General features: G+C 36.7%; 1 long non-coding RNA gene and 1 pseudogene across 1 annotated transcript in view; both read right to left on the bottom strand.

Annotated features, from left to right (window-relative positions):
• LOC122796942 overlaps positions 1-24,336 on the bottom strand; it is a 2,551,311-nt gene that overhangs the window by 1,596,602 nt on the left and 930,373 nt on the right. The gene's annotated exons all lie outside the window — the stretch shown is intronic.
• LOC122797446 lies at positions 16,965-17,067 on the bottom strand (annotated as a pseudogene).

The raw sequence follows: 24,336 nt of genomic DNA, 5'->3' as shown, positions 1-24,336 counted from the left end.
TAATTTTGTATTTCACATATCTCACAGACTATCATGGGGTGCTGGGTGGCGATTAATACCATAGCATAATGAATAAAAAACGCCAATGTAATCTTAGCTTTCAAAATGGCTTTTGAAACTGTATTATTACACAGAGCTAAGAAAATGTAATGTTTCTTATTGAGGCAGGCACCTCACTGTTCTTCAGTTTGCATTTAAAAGTTGGTATCCCACAATTCCATTGGAGTGGGTAGGGTTACATAATTATGTGTGCAGATTTTATGTTAATCAGCGTACAGATTTGTACCTATTTCTCAAGGGCCTTTGTCCAGATTTTTGATGTTTCTAAGTTGAGAGGTATGCTGGGTGCACAAATCTCAAGATAAAGAATTGCCCACTCCTGGTAGGTGCATTGATACCAAGACTAGAAAAAAATGACTGTACAAAATCTTCAAGGCACCCAAACATTCCTACAATGGGATTAGGTCAGGCACAGCGGGAAGATGGCCCACTTGTTGTAGAAGGGAGTAGTAATCCAACAAAAAGTGATAGTCCAAAAAAGAGCCATAAGGATGACAGAGACATGGTTACAATTTAACTCCCAGACAACAACAAAGTGTTAAGACTTCTCATCTTCTATTTGTGGATGATTTAAAACTGTATAGTTCTTAAGATGAGGAGGTGAAAGCACAACTGCAAGTGGTCAAAACTTTCTCAGATGAAATGACAATGCCATTTGGTCTTGATAAATGCACAAAAGCAACATTTAAAGCAGGAAGGCTGTAGCACCAAGGAAATATCAGTTTGGGACAGGATTGTAATATAAGGGAACCTGAGCAGGAGGAAGTGCACACATATTTGGGAACTGATGAAGGATCAACAAAAGAACATGAACAAATGTGAGCAAAACTCACTAAGGAATATTTTTGAAGACTAAAATTTATACTAAAAACAGTCCTCACATCTAGGAACAAAGTCCAAGCTATAAATCAATTTGCTCTTCCTGTTCTAACTTACAGTTTTGGGGACATTGACTGATCCCAACAAGTATTGGATCAATTGGACAGGAAAACAAGAAATATGCTTCATGCTTATCAAAAGATATTTGTCAGTGTATACCAAGATTATATATTCCTCATTTTGAAGGAGGTATGGGCCTCCTTGAAATTGATTACATGCTATCATAGGTCTGCATACAAATCTGCTGATCTCAACAGATTCAAACATAGTGAAGGTTTTGAAACATGCATTGATCAAATTGCAGATGACTTCCCTGCTTACTGTAACAGAAGCATATTGGTGTCAAGTAGGAATAGAAACCAAACCAGAAGGTTTATGGCTGACTATGATTACAGTGCTAAGAAATGCATGATTGTACCCTTTAGGAAGTCAACCATCCCAGCTAATTACCATGTTGATAATACACCCCTAAGATTCAACCCATTGGTCAGGGATCTGGCTATACACACACATAACTGTTCACACTGCCAGGTGGTTACCTTAGCTGTGGTTGTTCTTTCATACCAGTCAGTATGCACACTCACACCTATGGCCAGTTTTGAGTATCTAATCCACCTATTACATGTCTTAAGAATATGAGAGGGGACCAGGACATCCAGAGAAAACATGCGTAAACACAGCGACAACATGCCAACCCCACAAAGAAGGCACTCCAGCTGATAATCGAACCAGTGAACTTCTTGATATATTTATATACAGTATATATATAATGAAAACAAAACACTCCAGCACTCAAAGATGAAATATCCTTTTAATTCCTTAGTCCATTAGTATATCCAGTAACAATACAGACTCCAACCAACATGGCAAAAGATTGCACTGATGACGCTATTGCAAAACTGGTCTGTGTTTAGTCATGTTGGTTGGAGGCTGCATTGTTACTGGATATACTGATGGACTAAGAAATTAAAATGATATTTCATCTTGGAGTGCTAGAGTGTTTTGTTTTTGTTGTGCAGTGGCTCTGTAGCACCTGACTGTGTGTATATATATATATATATATATATATATATATATATATACATATATATATATATATATATATATATATATATATATATATATATATATATATATATATACACACACATAGGTATATCATCAAATACCTACCTGCTTCTGCTAAGATGTCACTTCATTTTAATTGGATACCTAAATTTTTATTAGAAAGGATTAATATTTCATAATTTCAGAATACATGCCTATCTGGGACAACTTGCATCAAACAGAACATTTTGTTCCTAATTTAGGATGATGGCAAGTTAGTATTTTTTAATGAATGTCACAATTTTAATAACATAAAGGACTCCAATCAAATCTCTTATCATAACTTGTCTATTAATATGTTTTGGTAATGGATTTAAGAATTTTACCTGTTTACTCAAGGAATAAATCTGAATTAATTTTTAGAACATATTGGCAAATAGTTATGTTCTATGAATCAATATAAACTTTTATGGTATATGTAGCTTTAGTTGTTCCAATGCACTGCAAATTAGGGAAACAGTTTAGGAGTGCCAATTGTTTTACAGCTTTCAAAAGTATAATATACTTAATGCTGACATGTAGAAGTTATGAGGAGCTAAGTGTACCTCTAAAGGACTATTCATGCTAAATAGTGTTAAACACACATATCTGCATTGTGTGTGTTTGTCCTTGGTGAATGTGCATATGCTCTAGTATAAGACAACAGCATATTCGCTCTAAAAGATGCAAAACACTTGTATTATAATTGGGTTCCTAATTATAACCAACTTATGTGTTTAACACATGGATGCCAAGAATGTTACCTTATCGCTAAGCAAAGCAAACCTTGAGAGATCCTGACATTCATATTGAGAACATATAATTAATTAGTTATAACCAGACAGCCACAATCATAATTGTAGTACATGAAACTTTAGTTGCCCTGATGTACTACTACAGAAAAAAAGGTAGGAATATAAAGTATTTTAATGCTTTGAAAGCAGTGAGACACTTATTGCTGTCTCACATGCAGATGCCAGAAGCTAAGTGTACCTTTGAATGACTACCAGTTTTAAAAGCTGTTATATATGTCAGTATGCCTATTAATGTTTGACATCAAGTAGTTTTTCACAGATGTCAATGCTTTTATCATTTCCTGGTTCATTGTCATGGTTGATGATGGTATTTATGTTGTAACAGGAGGCTGGAGCTTAAACAGTTGCAAAAGGTATATAACATTTATATACCTCTTTGATGTCAGGGAGGTATAATGCAATGTTGTCTTTTCATAATTTCAGAAAATAAATACAGTGTTCCATGTACTACTATCTTATCTTGCATGAAAACCAACTACTTTAAATGTATGTGACAGTGTGGGAATAAACATTTAGCAAAAAAAAAAAAAAAGAAATATATATATATATATATATATATATATATATATATATATATATACATATATATATATATATATATATATATATATATATATACACACACACATACTAATATATATATATATATATATATATATATATAAATGCTTTTTACTATATATAATGAAAATGACAATATGCAGTAAAACATTTTGACTTTCGGTTTGCAGCTTGCAGCTCTATACAGTCACTTTGTGCCCCTTAACACAAAATGCATAGTATGTACATGAAGACAATTAATAAAATATCAGGAAAATGCCAGTGCCCATAATTTACTGCACATTACTAGCAGGTGATACTATGGCAAAAAACAAGTTTCTTAAACAACTCTTTTATCATCATTAAACATTTTAACAATACTCAGCAACCTAAGGTGAATATTTGTATATAGAGTTAGAATAGGTGTATACAAATTCAGCAGAAGGTGGCAATGCGTGTTTTGCAGTTTTGCAGTTGGTTAGTTAGAAAAATCATATTATTTTTTTCACAGAACATTTGGCATTATCATTTTCGTTTGAACTCTGTATTTCTGATACTGACATGTCTTCATTGTTAGTAGTCAATATTTTCCAAACCAACAATTAATTTTTGGAAAATTTTCACCTGAAGGTTTTTAAAAACTAAAAGGACTTGCGATAGGTAATATGACTATATTAGATGCCATACAATACAACAGTTTCATGAAACAGTTGGTGTGACTTGTCATGTAGCATAACACTCACGGCCTTTAAAAAATTAGTAAAATAATATAACAAAATACCAGTTCAGTCAACTTAAATATAAAAACAATTTGTTCTGTAATAACACACAATTTGGAGAGTAGGTGGTAGTATCCAAAACTGGTCTTTTTATTATTTTTCCTTAACAAGCCTTCCTTTTTCCTTCCTTTTAGTGTCTTTTTTAATATAGTCACAGATATTAAAGTTAATTTTGGTAAAACATGTAGTCTCTTTTATTTAGTTTCTTATTACTGTTGGTTATACATGTTTGCTACTATGAACATGCGCTTATTATTTATTGAAATACATCTCAGTTGGTAAGAGACAGTTGAATCCTTTATGATGTCACTCAAGAAGAAAGTAAGTCATTATTTGATAAGTTAAGAGTATGTTTGCAACCTACCAGCAATGCAGACCCAGCAAAGGCACACTTTTATAGATGAAGACCAGGCCAGTTTAAATTTTTCTATAGTCAGTCATTTTAATTGTTAGAATACCCAGAGCATTTGCCAGTTTTATTTGTAGTACATGGTTATTAGATAACCAGGTAGTCATATTTGGCAGTCAGATGAAGCTACTGTTTTTGTGATTGATGAAGTGTTACTAGTCATGGAGAACTGGATAGAATTAATTGCATGAAATTTGCGACACTGTTTGCATTTAACAAGCTCAAGGAAGATTTTATCCTTGCATTACAAAACTAGGACATTACATGGCCCTAGTTAAAGCAAGCAAACATTGTATACTTCATGACAACCTTTCCTTGTACGCCCAAATAGGGATTTTTGTTTACCTGCAGCGATGACATTACCTGGATTTTATAGTAAATAGTTGGAACACTATAATTAATCCACTCTGACATTTAGGAAAAGAAAGTCCAGTGGCATAGCTGGGGTGAAGCAAACAGGAGAGTTGCACTGGGTGCAATATGTCAGGGGACGTGATCCGGAGTAGCTGATCGAGAGATAGTGCCCAGCCAGCATTCAGAAATGAATGCCAATAGTGCATTAGCAGCCAAGACTAAGGACTCCAGCACTCTGTAGGTGATATTTAGATAGTAGAAAGGCACTTGTTTGTAGAAAAGTTTAAAGTAAAGACATTTTTTTGCATTTTCCTCACAACTTGAAAAGCTGAAGACTTTTTGGAGCTGACTTTTTTGGTCTTCAGCTTTTAGTAGAGGGAGCATGACAGAACCATAAAAGCTAGTTACAGCTCTGGGAATCCCCATTGGTTTACTAAATTTCATGAACAGCAGGGACAGTGAAGCTGACAGCCTGCAGTTCTCAAACATGCAGAATGTCTATTACTTTTTTTGGAGCTAAAAGTTAAATTCTTGATGCATACCTCAAGAATATATGGCTTCAGTACATGGAATAGGAAGAAATGCTGGCAAAAAATTGTTTGTGCTAATAGGCATGACCCCAGCGTCACTGTTTTTACTAACCCAGTGGATACTAGCCTCATCTTGTTTGGTATCTTTTTTGGATAAAATCAAGAAAGTGGCAGAATGGATCTTGTTTAGCTATAGTCATGGTCTTACGATCTATCTTAACTGGGTCTGTTCTGAGCCTGTCTACACTTCATCAGTAGTAGGAATGGCTGACTCTGTGAGGCAGGGACTTTTTAATGTTGGATCATGTATTTTGTGAGAAAGTAGTGCACGTTGTACAGAATATCTTTTAGTTTTGAATGTAGTTGTTATTTATCTGCAGTTATACTAGCCAGTAACATTATTAAACCTAGCTTGGTACATGTGTCACCAACAATAACACTGAGGTTGACTGTACTCTCATCCAGTGCACATTGAAAATGTGGAAAATTTTTGTTGAAGAATAAGTAAATATAGCCTAAAATTTGGATAGCTAATTAGCATGAAATATGCATAACAAATAGCATAACCCCTCCAACATAAAGAAGAATTGTGAGATGCCACAATGCAGAAACACAAGTTTAAAAAATGCATGTGACAAAATGATACATATTATAGTCATGTTTTATTAGGCTTTAACTATAACTGATTAGTGAAAAATAAGCCAACAAGGAAGGAAAATTATTTTAGCAGAAAGCATGTAATATGGAATGCAGCAAAACAGTGTATGGAGAATGAAAGATCTATTGTATAAGGGAAGGGGCCCATGAGCAGAAAAAGAATTGAGCACTGGAAATGAAAATAAGGGTAGATGGGAAACGAGGTCTGGCCGGTGGCACCTTTAAGGCAGATGACTCAAAAAGGAAGAACAGTACTTCATGGAGGGCTTGGTGTGATCCCAGAATGTAATAACTGAGACAATGTTAGCGTGTCAGCAAGGAAATTATAGTTATAATAGAGGAGAGATAGATCTGGGGTTATATGGAGTTGAGAGGACATTACTGTTCTTCTATCAGCACCATCTTATATACATATACCAGTAATAGACATTAAACAGGTATGATGGACACAGTCTTAACAGAACAGTTCATATGCCTGGTTAAAAAAATAGTAAATACCATTAAAGACAGTATTTTCAGAATTGTAAAAGACCCAGGATATTTGCAAGAGTTCTCTTGATGGCAAAACTTTGTGGACCATTATACTTTTATTACTTGTACTGAGCAATCAAACACACAAAGGCCACACTAGTGGCAGCTAAAGTTTTTCTACTCATAAAAAATATGAACTGAATGTAGTCTGCTGCATTTTATATTGTAGGGCTTTTAGCAACTTAAAAAAGATAAATTCAGCAAAAAGCAATTTTGCTGCAGAAGCTTTACAATTTTTTTGTATATGCTGCCAAAACTTTGTTTTACATAAAATGTTTATTTGCTTTATCTATAGAAAGTGGAATATCTAAAGGAAGGGCACACTTTCTTGTTAGTGCTACAGATTTTGTTTTAATTAATTTGCCTTACACCCTTGTCTAGAAGCATATGCAGTTCAAACAACATTCCCATACAAACCAAAACAGAAATAATTACTACTAACAGACAGAAGATGAAAGTGCAGCTTATCTAAAAAATGAGGATAAACCATATGTGGGTATGTATCTGTAATATGCTATTGCCTAGCTACAGAAAGTATGTCATGTGACACTTTTCTTTGTAGATGGCCTTTGCAGTAAAGGTCTGACTGCCTTCCCATGAAGGCCGGAAGCATGTACACAGCAGATGTGATATTTATTAAAACATCCTGATAAACATCCAGATGGCTGCAAACACTCTCATCAGAAACTAGAACAAGCCATACAGTATGAACTTAAAGCAGATCCTGTTGAAACGTAATAAAAATGTGTCAAATGTACATAATACACTAATATAGACAGGATTTTAAAAATGAAAAATAGTCAAATGTGGCTTAAAAATACACTAACCTTATAAAATGATAGCAAGACAACATCATGAACAAATACCATCCTTGACTATGGCATGGAATTTCCCACATATCCTATACTGAGTAAAGAAATGTTTAACAACTACAAACTGATTCAGAAAAATGAAAGCACTGCCCTAATCTCACAAAAGCAAATATTAATGATTGTACTGAAGCACAGAAAATTTGCACATACATCTGTAACATTAAAATACACTCCCTACTCTCTCATTGATTAGTTAATATCTCAATTAAAATATGCAAAAATAAATGCAACAAATTAATAAAAAAATCTCAACAAATATAACACTCACTTGTCTTAATAATGGATACTTTAAAGTAGCCCACTGGTCAACATGATTTTGGATATTGGGTTGAAACTGATGTACATAGATAATGCCAGTATAGACACTGGGAAATCATGCTAAATCCAAACAGGCAGTGACTATGTAGCAGCACTGAACTCTGCATCCTCATAGAACTAGAACATGCAAAATATTTAACAGTCATATAAGCCAAACATACAGGCATTTGTGGTGTTTTACACACACACACACACACACACATATATATATATATATATATATATATATATATATATATATATATATATATATATATATATATATATATATATATATATATATATATATATATATATATATATATATATATATATATATATATATATATATATATATATATATATATATATATATATATATATATATATATATATATATATATATATATCAATATGTGTATATATATAATGTATATATATATATATATATATATATATATATATAATTTATATATACACATATTGATATATATATATATTGATCTCTCTCTTGCTCTATATGTATGTATATATGTGCATGTGTATATATGTATACACACACACACACACACACACACACACACACACACACACACACACATATGTGTGTGTGCATGTAGATTACAATAAACCACTTAACTGAATGCCTATTGGGCATGCAAATACACACACACGCACACACACACACACGCAATTAAGTGTATATGTATGTTTATCCTAATAACATACACTGACAGACATGGTAAACATGGTTATTAGCCAGAGGCTGTATTTTTTATTTTTATTTACTGCCTTTCTATATGTGCCTTAATCCGCCAGGATGATCCAGACAACACCTTAAACACCAAAACGTAAAAACGGCCACTCCGTCTAAGCTCCTGTATAAGGTTGCGAGTGATACACAACCCGAATAAGGATGAAATAAAAGATTTTAATGACAGACTAAACACTCGTACTGCATATGCAACATATTTTATGCGTATGCAGTACGAGTGTTTAGTCTGTCATTAAAATCTTTTATTTCATCCTTATTCGAGTTGTGTATCACTTGCAACCTTATACAGGAGCTTAGATGGAGTGTCCGTCTTTACGTTTATATGTGCCTGTTTATTTTTATTATTATTATTTAGAGAAGGTCATTCCTCTTAACACAGAAAACAATGAAATTTCATATTATCTCATGAAACATTAAATGCTCAAAAGAGTGAATTAAAAAAGAGAAATTATTTTAAAGTGTAAATGATCAAAATCTGAACAAGCTAAAACACTTAGCCATGTTTATCAACCAGTTTTTATTTTGGTTCTGTTCTTTGTGTACTGGTGTGACAACTTCATCGCAGCTATGCATTTTTTTTTTACTCTTTTGGAATTACTTGGTTGGTACTTTCACTGCTTGGAGCATGGTAGAGGGGAGAGATATTGAATTGGACTACAGTCCTCCTAATGACAGGATGTATCATCAAATGGACAAACTAAAATAGATTATAAGGAGAGAGGGGAATCCTGTACTACTACTGGAATTTAACTGCACTAATAAAACAACTGAAAAACCCAACTATGATGTACAGAAGCTGTTCTCAGCTAGAAGAGAATTAGAGGATATATTGACAAAGCTGAAGAAATTACAGTGGCAACAGAAACATCTAGGAGCTTGCCTACATTTTAAAATAATTCCAAGAGGATTGCGAATAACCAAGATGCCAACCTATGGTTCCACTTATTACGAATTACTGGTAAGCTGGCAACAATTTAATTTTGAGATGAGCTTTAGTTATAAGAAGTTATTGATTGATTTTTTTTCAAACCTATTGAGGACAATCTAGTTATTGAGTTTAATTCTAAGGAACAAGACTTTTTGAACCAGTTTCCTGTTTCACCTGCTATGAAGGCTTTGGAGGATTTGCTAGGGAATACTAGATTTTATGAGCTAAAACTACAAACACAAAAACAACGTAAACTAGAAAGGGATATGATGGATTTCAAAGCAGGACAAGTTTTTTATTGGCCACATGAGAATGGAAGGGCAGTGGTTAAACAAGTATCATCAGAGACAATGCCGCTTCTGCCCACCCCTAAACCTCCTTCACTAGAGACCACATGAGAGACAGCAAAGAAGAATGCAATATCTAAGAATGAACAGCTTGACATGAATCATGGCAACAATGCACAAATTGAAAATATCAATGATGTTATTATCCTTGAAACAATACTTTTGACCAGTTTTTTCCAGGGGTCTCCTTACCTATTCAAGAAAGATACAAACAAGGTCAGTCCAGAAGCACAGGAAGGAAGAGAAGGCATTTTTTCAAGGATGTAGGACCCTTAATGACACTCAAGAATTTCTGGACACAGAACATAACAACTTAATCTTCAATCTTTTGAATCACATATTGACAGACGATCAACACAAAGTCCTACAGAAAGGACTTTCTTTCACTCCAGCCACTTCCAGTAATTTTAGTGATATAGTGATTGCCCTCAAACTATTTTGTCGGAATGTCGCGCTCAAGCTAATGTTTCACAATGCAGAATCTAATACAAATATTTTCAAGAAACCAAGTACATATACACCTACTTTGTGTCCACAGATAGAAACATTCATGAAAGCTTGTGAACAACATCTATATAATATGTACAAGAATGGCACGTTCATCAAGAAGCGATTTTATAACTTAACCAAAAGAGAAAGCAAAGCACTTAAGGAATTACAGAATAACACTGACATCATGATTTGTCCTGTGGATAAAGGTGGAGCAACTGTCATACTGAGTAATAATTACTACAAACAGACTATGCAAGAAATGCTAATGGATACTTCAACGTTCACTAAAGTGGACATTAAGACAGACAATCAACGATATGACAAGGAGGTACAAAAGGACTTACTAGACTGTCTTTTAAGCAGATACATTAACAAAGAACTATGATTACTTTTTTGTGGAGGAACCCTTTATACCTATTATCAAGGGTCTCCCTAAAATTCACACAACTTTGGACAATCCTCCCCTTCGACTGATAATTTTGGCCAAAAATTGGCTCACTGAGCCCATTTTGATTTATGTTGAAAACATATTGAAATCTGAGATTTTTGAAGACAGACACTGTTCTAAAAGACACCCAAGATTTTCTGGAATCCCTGTATCAATACTTTCAACAGCGATCTATTACAGAAAACACCTGGTTTGTCACCCTTTATATCTGCCTCTTATTTACATTTATACCTAACCAGTCAGGAATAGATGTTTTAAAAGAAATTTAATCGGTCCAGGCTGCCTTTACTTCTAACCAGATGAATCTACTGTGTATGTTAATTGAGATTATCTTAGAGAACAATGCATTCATATTTAATTGTGAATACTAGCTTCAGAAAACTGGGGTAGCCATGGGCACCTCTTCTGACAACTCATATGCGACCTTAGCAATGGCCAGTTGGGAGACCAAGCTAGCCCTTTCATATGAATCATATCGCAATAAGGTCACCTTTTACAAACTCTTTGTGGATGATATATTCATATATCATATATATCATATAGAGTCGGAAGCAGAGAGATACTGGATGAGTTTGTGACATAGACAGGTAGCACAACTGACTTTTTAAAATTTACCATGCAAGCATCTACAGAAGAAATCAACTTCATAGATGTTAATCTGAAGATTAAAGATTGTCAAATACAGACACCAGTTGATAAGAAACTGTGCTGGAAGAACAATATTCTGTAGAGCTCTAGTATGCATCCCACCTTTGTACTTCAAAATATTATCAAAGGGCAAGTGTTGAGAGTACCAAGGATCATCAATAATGATGTGGAGCGCAACACAACAATGGACAATATGATCAAGAATCTTGAAGATAGGGGTTACTCGATGAGAGAATGCTTAGAAATTACTGACCCAGTGATCTTTGAAAGACAAGGTACAGGCAGACCCTATTTCTCTATAAAGATGATGAAATCTGCAGAGAAGGAATAACCTGTCATAAATAAAATATACCACTTAGTACTGTCTTTCACATCTGACAATCGGAGCATAATCAACATCATCCAGAAGAACTTATGTTGACGTCCAATTATAACATCTTTCAAATTGTGGATCCACGTCCAAGCATTACATACAAGAACATTAAATCTATAAGAAGAAGAGTATGCTACTAGAACAGTGATGGACAGAATTGTAATTATCCCAGTAAAGTGGGAACCTTCAGTTGCAGGCTGTGTAATATTTGTTCATTTATAGCCAACACCGATCATTTTGCTCATCCCACCACTGACAAGGTTGTGAACCTTCAAAATTATGCCAGTTGCTGGACCAGGACCATGGTCTATTTAGCTATTTATATAAAATGTACCAGTTTCTACATAGGAAAAATGAACATGGCACTTAAAGACAGGATTAAAAAACATTTATATAAAATTAGGAAGGAAGATAAAAATTTTGTGGAACAAGGAGTAGAACATTATTTCAAGTTTATGGTCCTGGACACTTTGAAAGAAGACAATAGAATGGGTGACAGGAAGAATAAAATTGAGAAGATTCAACAAGAATGGATCATTCGGTTACAAGCAGACTGGTGTTATGTACTGAATGATGCTGTTACTATCAAATCTTTCTTGAAAACTTGACCATTGCCTAACTATTTTTTTTTTTCTGTCATAGAATTATATTTAACCCCATCGATTGGTTATTTGACTCCAGTCAAAGGGAATGATAAGCTGTAATACCTTTCTTTCACACAGATTCCTTTGATTGGCTCTATGCATATAGAGGATGGTTCTTATACAACTTCATACTTGTTTACACTCTTTTGGCACTTGTAGGATCTCTGCACCTTCACTGGCCTGGTTCTGTAGAATTATAACTCAATTAGTACATTTCTTTGGATGTTTTTATCAGGTAAGGTACTTTCATTTTAATTTTACTGACTGAGTAGTGCTCCTTTTGATTTTAAGACCTTATGCTTGTAAGCAGACATACTCATTTCTGCATACATCACTTGAATGAAAGTTGATGTTTCGTAGTAACATTAGGTAGCTTATATTCTTATAGCTTTTAAGTTTCATGCGTACACATGAGCTGTGCCCATTAAGATTGTGATTTTAGTACCACACCTGCTTAGATGTTTACTGTGAAGTAATGTTTTATACCAAACTTTTTTGTTTTTATCAACTGTTTTATACTGAACTTGTTTTTGTTTTATCAACTGTCATGGCTCATCTATTTGAATGTATTCACCTAGGCATTTATTCTTCATTGTTTTATATTTTCTTTTTAGACAGGTGATTCACTTATGTTGTTGTTGTAGCAGTTTGTTTTTATTTGGTTTTCAAAGTATGCATTTAGAAATTCTTACATTTCACTTCAATATTGTGCTATACTTAAGAATTTTGAATGTTGGAAACATCTAGAAATTCTAAATGCAACAGATAGGAGCCCATGGCTTTTATATGCTTTCTTTATGTAGAGAGCTACATTTAGCAAGCATACACAAGACATTAAATGTTCATTCACTCACTTTATCATATAATTCTGGCAATCAATTGATCTGATTTTTTTTTGTTTGTTTTTGAGTCTCATAGAACTATATTTAATGGGTCTGGACTTGTATATGTTGCCATGACTAAGCACATACCTACTCTTAGAACTAGGTGACTAGTAGATATGTAGTTTTTTATATATACTTAAGCCATACTAGAAATTATTGTTTGTTTTATTTATTTTTTATTACACAATAGCAGATCACGTACTGTTTAATTTGCTGTCAGAGTTTCTATAGCTGATTGGACAGCTTGTTATGATGTCATAATTGGAATCAGTTTCTGATCTGTGGTTTGGATTTTAAATAGTGAGTGTTAACCTGTGTATTCTTAAAGTCTGATAAAGCGCTGAGGACAATGCAAAAGCACTTACTAAGTTATAATAAAAACGTTTTGGTTTACTTTACTTGTTTGTTGTCACCCAGTTTTTATTCTGGTTATATATAGATATATAACTATATATATATATGCAGAGAGATAGAGACACACACATACACACTCATACAACCATTTGGTAAAATGCCCATTTGGCTGAATGTCATGTGGCTGAAATCAAGTGGTTGAAAGCCCATGTCATTAAAATACCTTTTAATCAAATTCTGAATAGTTGAAACATCATACATTGAAAATCATTCAAATGAATATTTTTCAAAAAAAAAGCTTATTTGCAGTGGGGCAAACCCCCTGCACTCCCTCCCCCTTACTTAAATAACTTTCACCATTAGGAGGGGAAATTGGCTAAGTTTAAACTAGCCCACAGTGCAGATAGCCTAGTAATTAGCTATGGTTGCACTTCTGGGGAAAAGTGAAAATGCCACACACAACATAAACACACACATACACAAAAGGAATCAGTCTCTGTGGAAAAATAGAAACCCAACCAGTACTGCTTATGTACAGGTAACACTAATGGATTACAGAGCTGGGGGCAACTATGCCACAGTGAATGAAGTATACTCCGATCAAATGGTTAGTCAAACTTTTGGATTCCATGATTTGTCATTCAGTGACTTGGACATTGAACCAAATGTCACAGATGCATATCTATCTATCTATCTATCTATCTATCTATCTATCTATCTATCTATCTATCTATCTGTTATCTATCTATCTATCTATCTATCTATCTATCTATCTATCTATCTATCTAATCTATATTTTTCACTTCTGGGTGTGTGTGGTGGGGTGGGAAGCTTAAATACTAAGTTTTTACTTATTTTACATGAATGCAATTTCACCGTTTGATGTTTTTGTATTTTGCTGCCACTGATTGCCAGTGAACCTGTTTGACATTTTTTCTGTGGGTCAGAGTTAACCAGTGATTTAATGTAATATACTCACACACACATACACACACACACACACACACACACACACACACACACACACACACATTTATTTATATGAGTCTACTTTTCTTGTTCGAAAACATACTTCTTCGAACAAGAGAAACTTGAGACCCACTTTAGCAAAAGTGCACTTTTGTGAAAATCAGTTTACCAAAGCACAGTATAGTGGGGATAAGGAAATATACCTTTTCCCCAATGTAGTGTGATCTCAGAGTTAGTATATATAAGTAGCAGAGGTATGGTCTGCTAAAGTAAAGCACAATTTTGCAGGGGGGCAAGCCCCCAGCACCCCCCATGTGGGGGGCTGTATCACCCACACCCTGGCTACAATATACTAACTTTGAGATCACACTACAGTGGGGAAAAGGTACATTTTCTTATCCCCACTGTACCCTGCTTTAGTAAACTGATTTTCACGAAAGTGCACTTTTGGTTAAGTGCACTTTCATTAAAGTGGGTCTCGGGTTTCTCTTGTTTGAAGAAGTGTGTTTTCAAAGAACAGAAGTAGACCCATTTATATATATATATATATATATATATATATATATATATCTAGAGTTATGTCCTGAAGGGTTAGAAAATCATAAATGGTAGAATGAAAAAGAGAGTATCACAAAACTAATAAAAGTAAATCACAAAATATCGAATACTACTCCCCACTAAAAAGCTCTGTATCAGTAAATTCCAGCAACAAAACCAAAATCAGGTGTTGTCTTTTTACTGGTATTATTAGGGAAAAGGCATTTCATAGGGCAGGGATTAAGTTAAGGTTATCAGCCATAACCCTAACCTTTCCCCTGCCAGGTCTATATTACAAGATCAAATGTTTAGGTGATTGAACACCTAAACACTGAACTTGTAATATCGAAAGCCAAAAACAACAAAAAGCTGATTTAACACAGGGAAAGATTTCTCTTGGTCATTCACCGGATTTTGCTGTTTTGACTACTGTAGAGCGATGTCAGAGTTGGTATATTTAGTTAGGGAGTTGTGGGGCACAGATCCCCACGTTGGGGGGTGTAGGGGACAAAGTCCCCCACTTAGTTTGGGTGTAAAGTTATTTTTTTTCGTGGCCGACCGACATGTTTTCCTGTGCTGTTCGACATTTTTGGGTTCGATATTACAAATTTGATGTTTAGGTGTTCGATCATCTAAGCATTCAATCTTGTAATATAGACCCTCCCTGCCTCTTACCCAAATCCTACACATTACATTGCTAAAAACCCTTTCCCTAACAGTACCACTATAAAGACAAAAGGATACAGACACAACACTGAAACATGCACAACACTGAATCTCCTTACCTAACTTTTAATCTAATCCTAACTGGTGAACACTTCCACATGCATATCAACTATTATAACACAATCTTGCACAGCTTCACCGTTACCACTTTTTCATCCAAGTATTCATTTTCTTGTACACTCTTTCTTACCTTCATGACATACAGCTAAATGTGCAGGGAAGTTTGGACAAGGTGGACTGACAGACAGCTATACAGAATAGTAGTCAGTGTAATATAAAAGCACTGTCACTTCAAGTCCAGAGGTAACCGGGGAAAGATGAAGGTTTTAGCTAAGGAGCAAGTGGTGGATGGTTGTCTTCCATTTGGAGTCTGTTGATTGGGGTCTATATTAGGAGAATGAAAACCCAACTGAGCGAAGGCCAGTTGAGCGACACAGAAAGAGCGAAAACCGCTAATATCGAACCAGAGAAACTAAACATGTAAAACACGTAAACTCTCACTAAGTGTTTTATGCAGGGAGGCAAGCCCCCCTGCACCCCCCACGTGGGGGTCTGTGACCCCTCATAAGCCCCCCCTACTTAAATATGCCAACTCCGAGATCGCACTACATTGAAGTAAAGGGACAAATTCCCTATAGTGATCTCCGTTCATTCTTGCGATATTAGTGGTTTTAGCTCTTTCTGTGTCGCTCAACTGGGATTCGCTCAGTCGGGTTTTCGTTCTCCTAATATAGACCTGTTGATTGTTGAGTCTAGAAGTAAGGAGACTGGTTCTGTGATAAGACAGTGTTGTAGCAGATAAGAGCTTCTATTGCTGAATATAATGGCCCTCAAGAGAGACAGAATGATAAATATTAAGTACAGTTTTCTGTAAAGACAAATAATTCTAAGAATTGCCAAAAATTTACTATGGTGATGGCATATTTTAGTTTTTGTTGTATGTTGCTGGTCATGGTTAGACATACTTCTTCAGCAAGGACTTTACCAATTTTACATACCAATTTCAAATAGGATAAAACTTTTGTTATGATAAGAGTGACATGGCTGTTGTAGAAAAGGAAGGATATTAAACTGATATTAAACTGGTAAGAATGGATACTATACTTGATCTTAGCCAAAAGGCCGAGAGTCATCATAAGGAGCATAATTCTTGCAGATTTTTCCTTCTGTAATATCATTTCCCAAACAGTATGTTAAAGCAAAATAAAAACAGTCAGAAGTGTTTTAGATTTTCTAAAAAAGCATTTTCACATATTAACTTGAAAATCATTATTAAAAAGACATGAATTTTATTAAAATTATCTTATAGAAGATGTTGTGTACTAGTTTGTGTTTTCTAATACTGAGGACAAGGAGATTATTTATTACATATTCGTATTTTAAGATGAAAATGAGGATGGGATAGCATTGATTAACAGAAAATAGGACCAAGTATAGGACCTTATGACCCAGGAGAGCAGACAGGATCTTTTAAAAGAGCCTTGGTGTAATGCTTTGTTAGGTTATGCACAGCCATTTAACTGTGCCATCATAAAAATTTAACTTGCGGATTTTTTCAAGTAGTAGAGAGCGATTAACTTGAATAAATGTTTTTATTAAATCTATGAATAGTACACCTGTTAGTAGGCTACTATCCATGTTACTGTAGATCAAGTAAGTGGCTAGAAATAAAGCAGTAGCAGTCTTAAAAGTAGTTCAGACACCATACTGGGTGTCACATATGCATTTATATCTGTCCTTATGCATAAATAGGTTCATAGATTCACAGTCAAATGTGGGGTATTTTAAGCCTAGTCAATTTTGCTTCTAAAGGTGAGAATCAAACCTTGTACCATGTGGGTGTGAAGTAAACACCTTAATCATTGCATCAAGCCTTCCCCCAACCCTTGCAAGTGGATACACATGCCTACATATGTACTCACATGAGCATGCACCATCTTAAACACACATGCATGCATGTGCGTGCGCGAGCAAACACACATGCACACGCGCACACACACACACACACACACACACACGCACACACATGCACACACGCACACACACACACACACACACACACACACACACACACACTCATGCACACACACGCACATGCACACTCACAGATAGGTAAGTCTAACAGAAACTATGAGCAATCATATTTGAAAGATTGCATACAGTGTTTTTAAAAGCAAGGATAATTGACAATATGGTATTCTAATGGTAAACTCTCGGTCTATACCACCAGGGTTACATTATCATGGTCTGGAGGTCAATGTGACCTTTGGACACAGTCTGAGTGACATTTTCTTTTCATGCCACATTTGTTTTTGTCATGGTTGTCAGGCTTTCTCTTACCCCTCAAAACCATTTGGTTGATATGTGACAGTAAGCTGTTCACAAATATGTGGCATCAGTTATTGTAAACAGCACTAGCACCCCAGCATAATTGCAGCAACAACAGCATTGACCACATAATTACAACCTTGATCATAAGCACAATTGTATCTATATGTGCTCCAGCATTCTGTATGTATACCATAACTTTTAACTAATTGCTTTTCTTTAGAAAAACTTTAAACATGTGCCTGGACAATTGCAAAACATGATCATAAATGTCTCTTAAGAAGAATCTCTTCATACCCTAACCTTAAGACATTTGCTTTGATAAAATGTGCAGACAAAATAAAATCACTGCAGCAAATTAAACAAAAAAACAGTACAACCAGAAATCTACATAGTTGTTTTTCCAATCAGTGACTGTATCAAGACTATAATGTAAAAAGAACAATGCTTACATTGCATAAAACTTTGAATATACAGGTGTGCTATATAAAAATAAATACAAATGTACACAAAAATGTCTACTAGCATTGGAAGGCATACTACAGTGCTTGAACGTGAAATACAAAATGTTTGGTCCATGAAAAAGTAACAGGTAAGTCATGCCATCCCATAATTAACCAATCTCAAGTTCCAATCTGAATGAAATTAAATACTGAACATCATTACTTGAGAACTGAGAAAGCAAAATGTCTACCCTGTAAACAAAGAGCTGACCTCATGCTAGGATTTCAATTTGGACTGCTACAATCAGACAACGTGATTCTTAGCTGTTGATCTCAGCAGAAAAAAAAAATTCATCCTATATTCATAGAGAACAATCTCACACCGGAGCAATGCTTCAGACCTTCCAAAACACCTTTTTTTCTCTTCTGTTTTACGGACCTCCTCCTTTGACTGTGTTCACCATTGACCATCACTCCTCTCCATGAGCTCATTTATCCCTTTTTCAGTTTCATGCCAGAATTGTTGAATTCCACATAACCCTGCAGATGGGTCCTCACCCTCATGTGAAGGAATGAACTCAGGGTCTACAGCCTCTTACACTGCATTGTGACTTCTAAAACCCAAATGAGACAGCCAGTGCATGAGCACCAGATATGCAGACTGAAAGATGTTATTGTTGGAAGATTTCCTATTCAGGCAAAGCAAGGATGACATCAGCATGACTGCCATTGCCAACTCAACCATGCCCCCCCCCCCCCGCCAACTACCTTTTTGTAGACATACCCTGGCAACCATCAAGGGTGTTTTTGGTTGCAGGTAGATCCCAGCTCTACAACAGGCTAGGCATGCCCCCTCTCCCTACTCAGTCATCAAGCACCTCAGTCGCTAGTCAATCCTGGATCACCACAGATGTTCAGGGATATATTATTCTATGTCACCAATGCCCCGCTAAAATAAACTTCAAATAACAAACACAGTTTTTCTAGTCTAGCTCCAAAAAATGGCAAACACTTCCGTTATCCTTAAAGAACCTTATTGCTTGCTCCAAATTTCAAACACATTCTGTCAACGTCAAACAAGCTTCTCCTTAGGCCGCATTACTTACTGTCTTCCAGACTTATAAACTTTGCAGTACCCACCTCAGTCCTTTACCTATACAGGTATTCGGCTGCAGACTCACTCATATTCACTCTGCTCCCCTTCTTTCTTCCCTGCATAACAATTGTCTGCAGTTACTTTATCTTTTCAGAATGAAGATGCTGTCTTTACAGAGCGTCTACTTCAGTATGCTGTAATACTATGGCTTTATGTTTTGGAAATACTTTATCTGCATCTATATAGGTATTATTAACTCCTAAGTTTTATTAATCCTTTGTTTATTTATTTATCCTTTGCAAATGTGCTTCCAGGCTGAGCCTGAAAATAGTCAGGGCACAATGCACTATTTCTGGACTCAGCTTGGAAGCATATTTTCTCATTTTGTGAGTGAAAACTGGTTACAGTTCACATTTTATAAGATGGGGGAGTATTTTGTCACATTCAGCTAGGAAAACAAATGTGATGAATATGTTTAGTACTTCTGCTAAGTTTTGACTTTTTCCTCCCTCTGCCTGCACTCTAGTATGTGATCAACTCACATTTTCATTTTTAACTACATTTAGATAAATTTTTTGCCTTTCATTGACCCTAATTTCTGTGATCTGTAAGACATACTTTTCTTGTAGACTAGTTACTAAACCTCAGGACATTTAATTTATTTTTCTCCACTATCAGTTGTCTACCTGAGGAATTATAATAAGCAAGGCAGAAGGAGCAAGGTATAAACTGATCACAAGTGTACAACCCAAGAAAGTTATGATGTTCTTCATCTCACATTGCTGCAGTCCTTACTTATGGGTAGTCCGCTGTCCTCGGTCGGCCCGAATACCAAAGCATTAGGCTGACGTTGGTCATGGGCGCCTAGATCTGACATCAGAGCGTCAGGGTATAAAGGCGCATGACCGACGTCATATCCTCAGTCTTTTTTGCCGTATGGTCCGATGCAGAAGCAGCGTTGCAAGTGCCGTTCGGCGTTCTGAAATTTTTCGTTTTCGGAGTTTCAGACCGATACCAAGTTGGCTAAGTACCCCGTTGGGGAATATTTTTGTTTTTTCTTGCCTCAGTTACTTACCGGATGTCAGAAAAAGTGAATAATTGTATTTCTTGTGGGAAACAGATACCGCATAGGGATTACCACTCGCTTTGTATTCCTTGTTTGGGACCGAGCACGGCGTAGTCGGTGTCGGTTTTGTGCTAGGTTTAATAAGCGCACTATAAAACGGAGGTTAGATTGCGCTAGGTTAGTCTTTGGCAAGAGGTGTAATTATAATATGCCGTCGGATGTTCCGGCGCCTGCTTCTACTAAGAAGCGCAAAGACAAATCTTTAAAGCCTAGGCAGGATGATTCGTCCGTTTGGACGCCGGACCTTAGAATCTACAGCTGAACAGGTGGATCCGGCTGAAGTTTCTGTTGAGTCCCAGGGGAAACTTTGATTTTACAAGATGTGGCCTCTCAGGAGGCAGGTCAGGCTGAAGGGGCCTCTCAGGTTACTATTCTCCCTTCTATGCCTAAGGTGGTTAGGCCTTCTGCTACTGTTTCTAAGGCTCCTTCTAAGGGCAGGTCTGTTTTGCCTTCCTCTGGTGTCAGTTCTGGTTCTTCAGGGTCTGTGCCTAAAAAGCACATGCTTAAAATGGCAGAGGATTTGATTACTTTAATTAGAGGTTCTATGCCCCCTCCTGATAAGAGGCCCAGGATGGAGCCAGAGTTGGAAAGTTTGGAGCAGGCCTCAGATGATTCAGAGTCTTCTGCTGAGGACATTCAAGATTTCCTCCTTATTCTGATTCTGATGCAGAGGATTCCACTCCTTCTGCTTCTCCTCCAGAGGATTTTTCATTTTCAGAAACTCTGCATTCCATGAGGGAGCATTTTAAGTTGGAGGGACAGGATTACTCTGATTCACGGAAGAGGCTTAGGGAGTTCTTGTTTTTACCACAGCATAGACCCTTAGCTATACCTCCGGTTTTGGATGTTGTTTCAGATGTTTTCTCGGAAGCTTCCCTTAATCCAGATTCTGTGCCTCCTGCCCCAGTTAAACTGGACAGGTATTACAGGGTGCCTGAGGCTCATAAATATCTGTATAAGAGTCCTAGGGCAGACCCAGAAACTATTAGTCAGGGGCCTAAGGGTGTTAGAGCCTCTGTTGTTAAGAATCCTGTTCCTCTGGATAAGGAAGCTAGAGCTTTGGATAGATGGGGTAAGAAGGTGTATACCTCTTCTACTTTAGCAATGAGAGCTTTGAACTGCCAGTTTCATATGTTGAAGTATCAGAATTTCCTCCTTTCTCAGCTAAGATCTAAAGTGGATGCTTTGGCAGAGGCCATTGAGTGTAAAGAATTGCAGGATTTAGTGCATGTTTCTGAACAGGTGGGTAAGCACTCTTTGCAATGTGGTTTTGATGCTTTACAGGCTTCTTCTAGGGTGGCTGCCACTGGTTCAGTTATTCGTAGGCACGCCTGGCTTAAGGATCAGAATTTGTCTGAGCATGTTAAGTCTAGAATTCTGGATGCCCCTTTACAGTCTGAAGTGTTGTTTGGTCCTCCTGTGGAGTCAGTCTTAAAGAAAATGGAAGACAAGGCTAAGTCTATGCAGACTGTTAAAGATTTTTTGCAGGTACAACCTCCAAAGTTTAGTAGAAATTGGCCTACTAAGGGGTGGACGTACCCTTCTTCTGATTCTCAGTCTAGGGGTAGATCTAGGCGTGGTAGGGGCAGAGCTCAGAGTACCTTCAGGCCGAGACAATGGAGTTCGCCTGCTCAATCTGCTGGTGAGGGCAGGGGCCAGTCCTTTCGTAAACAGGCCCAATGACCTGCATTTTCAGCTGCCAGATTCTTCTTGCCTGGCAGCTCCTTTGGGAGGAAAGTTGGCTCTTTTCAAGCAAAATTGGCATTTAGTCACCCAGGACAAATGGGTATTGGACATTATAAACCGAGGTTACAAGTTCTATTTCCATACCATACCTCCTTTCAAAGGCATGCCAGACGTCCCTCCTCGGCAAAGGATAGAGGCTCACAGACAAATTTCTTTACTTCTTCAAATAGGAGCTATACAGCCAGTTCCTCTGTCAGAAGTGGGCCTAGGATTTTATTCTCGCCTGTTTCTAGTTCTAAAGAAAGGAAACACGTGGAGACCAATTTTGGATTTATCTATCCTCAACACTTACCTGGACATTCCAAAGTTCAAGATGCTGACTTTACAACAGCTTTTACCTCTGTTGGGAAAAGATCATTGGATGGTTACTCTGGATCTCAAAGAGGCTTATCTTCATGTTCCTATCAGGCCCAGTTGCAGGAGGTACCTGCGTTTTCGGGCTGGAAATTTACATTATCAGTTCTCTGCATTGCCCTTTGGCTTATCTACTGTGCCCAGAGTGTTCACAAAGGTTCTGGCTCCAGTGATAGCATTTTTCAGACTAAGAGGAATACAGATTTATCCTTATTTGGACGACTGCCTGATTATTGCACAAGAAAAGGACAAACTTCTTCATCATCTACAGTATGTGATGGCAGTGTTAAGATGCCTAGGGTATTCTGTGAACGAAACAAAGTCCAGTCTAGTACCCTCTCAGGACATGTGCTTTCTGGGTGTGAGACTGAATACAGCTTCCCAGATGGCCTTTTTTGACCCCGGACAAACAAAGAAGCCTTTCTCTTTATTTCCAGCAAATGTCTCTACGGTCCAGGCTGACTGCAAGGACAGTCCTTCAAGCCTTGTGGTTCATGGCATCTTGTATTCTGGTGCTTCCCAATGCCAAATTGCATATGAGGAAGCTTCAATGGTATCTCAAAGATGTGTGGACACAGCACTGCCAAGATCTAGACACTGTCATTCAGATAATACCTTGCATTCAGAAGGAGTTTTTGTGGTGGGCTCAGGAATGTCACCTAAACAAAGGGACTCTCTGTGACCCGGCCAGAGGCGAGTCAGATTCTAACGACAGATGCCTCGGACAAGGCTTGGGGAGCACACCTCAATGGAAAATGGGTGCAAAACACGTGGCCTGTCAAACTCCCAACATTTGCATATCAACTTGAAGGAAATGTTAGCAGTCCAGTTTGCATTGATGGCTTTCAAAGATTTACTTCGTCCAGGGCAGGTGTTGATTCAAACAGACAACACTACTGTCATGTGGTACATCAACAAGCAGGGGGGAACCCATTCTTACCCTCTTTGCAGGCAAGCGATGATTCTGTGGGAAACTGCTCTCAATCTACACCTCAATCTTCAGGCAAGGTTTCTACCAGGAGCACAGAACTCCTTAGCAGATGTATTGAGCAGACAAATAGTGGATCCTCACGAGTGGAAATTGGATCCTCATGTATTTCAACAGTTGACAGTGTTATGGGGAACTCCAGACATAGATCTGTTTGCTTCTCCACTAAATTACCAGTTGCCAAAGTTTTGCACAAAAATGTTTCATCACACAGCTTGGAAGGTGGATGCTCTATCATTCAGTTGGAACAATCTGCATGTATATGCCTTTCCACCTCTGCCTCTTCTTCCCAAGGTACTTTTGAAGGCCAGACAAGACAAG

Source organism: Protopterus annectens, chromosome 3.part0 (assembly GCF_019279795.1).
Source record: "Protopterus annectens isolate FY-2018-M chromosome 3.part0, PAN1.0, whole genome shotgun sequence".
Lineage (NCBI taxonomy): Eukaryota > Metazoa > Chordata > Ceratodontiformes > Protopteridae > Protopterus > Protopterus annectens.
The sequence above is the reverse complement of the archived record's forward strand: the minus strand, read 5'-3'. Positions and strand labels throughout refer to the sequence as shown.